The sequence below is a fragment of the Octopus bimaculoides genome, chromosome 17 (assembly GCF_001194135.2).
Source record: "Octopus bimaculoides isolate UCB-OBI-ISO-001 chromosome 17, ASM119413v2, whole genome shotgun sequence".
Classification (NCBI taxonomy): domain Eukaryota; kingdom Metazoa; phylum Mollusca; class Cephalopoda; order Octopoda; family Octopodidae; genus Octopus; species Octopus bimaculoides.
Genome location: NC_068997.1, coordinates 50,192,563 through 50,194,925, shown reverse-complemented (window position 1 = coordinate 50,194,925; position 2,363 = coordinate 50,192,563). Strand labels below are relative to the sequence as shown.

General features: G+C 36.3%; 1 protein-coding gene across 2 annotated transcripts in view; it reads left to right on the top strand.

Annotated features, from left to right (window-relative positions):
* Window positions 1–2,363, top strand: part of LOC106879236 (rho GTPase-activating protein 24-like) — a 120,139-nt gene that overhangs the window by 1,670 nt on the left and 116,106 nt on the right. The gene's annotated exons all lie outside the window — the stretch shown is intronic.

Here is a 2,363-nt window from a genome sequence, read left to right as displayed (position 1 = left end):
ATATATATATATATATATATATATATATATATATATATATATATATACACACAATTATATGTATGTACACACATGCTCAAGCACACGCATACATTTATAGTCAGAGCGTATTTGCATATAACCACACTTATATGCGCGCATTCACAAATACATACACTATGTGCATTTATAACACACACACACACACTCACTGGAATGTGCACCCTTTCCATTACATAGGGAATTAGTGTAATTTGCGTCTTGAGAATATACCTTTATAAATCACACTTCACAGATACAGATATTCATGGATTTATAATACACGAACACACAGACACTTTATATGAATATTTATAAGACACACGCACACACATCCAAAAAGTTCGTCGTCTTTCGCCAGTCTGAAATGTTTCATACACATACATAATACCACCTCATTATATATATATATATATATATATATATATATATAGGTATGTATAGTGAACACATGTACATCTACACACACGCACATACTTATTCTTTTCACTTTCTGTAACTAAATAGCCTAACTCGTCGGGCGATCGATCTTAGATATCGGTGTAAACAAATCAGTTAAGTATCTGTTTCAGAATAATTCGATGGGTATGAATTATATATGTATATATATAATGTGAGAGAGATAATGTATGTGTGTATTTTGTTTTACTGAATAATAATAATAAAAACTTGAGTTATAAGAGAGACGAAGTGAAGATAAAGCAACAGTTCAGTGCGCTGGTGACAGACAACTGTCGATATACGTAGCCAAAATTAGGAATAATAAAAATAATGCTTTCAAGATTTGGTTCAAAACTAACAATTTGGAGGGAAGGGTGAAGTCGATTACATCGACGACCCTGTGTTCACCTGGTACTTTATCAACCCCGAATAAATGAAAGGTGAAGTCGACCTCGGCGGTAACTGAACTCAGAACGTAAAGAGCCTGAAGGAATACCACTAAGTATTTTTATCCGACGCGCTAACAATTTTGTAAAATAATAGTAATAATAATAGTAACTATCTTCCTTTCTACTATAGGCACAAGGCCTGGAATTTGGGTGCGAGGGCTAGTCAATTTCAGTACTCAGCGGGTACTTATTTTATCGCCCCCGAATGGATGAGAGGCAAAGTCAACTTCGGCGGAATTTGAACTCAGAATGTAAAGCCGGAAGAAATGCTGCGAAGCATCTCGTCCGGTGTGCTAACGATTCTGCTAGTTCGATGCCTTAATAATAATGGTCTCAAATTTTGGCACAAGACCAGTAATTTCGGGGGATGGGGTTAGGTCGATTATATCGACCCCCTAGCGTCAACTGGCACTTATTTTATCGACCCCGAAAGGATGAAAAGCAAAGCCAACCTCGGCGGTATTTGAACTCAGAACCTAAAGCCTGACGAAATACCACTAAGCATTTTGTCCTGAGTCCGAACTATTCTGCCACCTTCATAATAATAATTTTCCCTCTTATAAGCACAAGTCCTGAAATTTTGTGGATACGGGCAGTCGATTGCCACACACACACACACGCACAGAAATACTTAAAGAAAAGTAAAGCCAAGTTTAAAGATTCTTCGTCGTTTAACATCTGCTGGCATGGGTTGGACGGTTTGACTGAGGGCTGGCAAGCGAAAAAATAGACCTAGAATAACCAGGAAATTTAAAACTTGTAATAACTGTCAAAATATGTCTAAAGTAATAAAGTAACTGTCAGACTGAAAAACAACTGAATTGTAGGTATGAACAGACAGTCTTGCGACAAAAAAAAGTACTCAATACTCAAACGTGAGTTAATATGTAAGAAGTTTACTATTGGATGTTTCGAAATATAATCTTTTCCCGGTCTTTATTGAGGTGCATAGCTTAGTGGTTAGGATATTTAGCTCATGTTTATAAGGTTGTGAGTTTGATTCCAAGTGGAGTGCTGTGTCCTTGAGCAAGACACTTTACTTCACTTTGCTCCAGTCTACTCAGCTGGCAAAAATGAGTTGTACCTGTAATTCAAAGAGCCAGCCTTGTCACATTCTGTCAGGCTGGATTTCCCTGAGAACTACTTTAAGGGTACCCTGTGTCTGTGAATTACTCAACATGTTAATTTCACGAACAGGTTGTTCTGTTTATTGAATCAACTGTAACCCTCATCATCGTAACTGACAGAGTACCAGCCATTCTAATATATATATATAAGAATTGTGATGAACCCTAACCTTGGACCCCACCAAATGATTACCTGGAATTCTTCACTAATCTTAGAAATATTGTTAGCCTGGTGTTCCAACAGAGAGCTTAAGTATTTTTCCCAAATTGATAATCCTTCACCATTTGTTCTATATATATATATATATATATATATATATATATATAT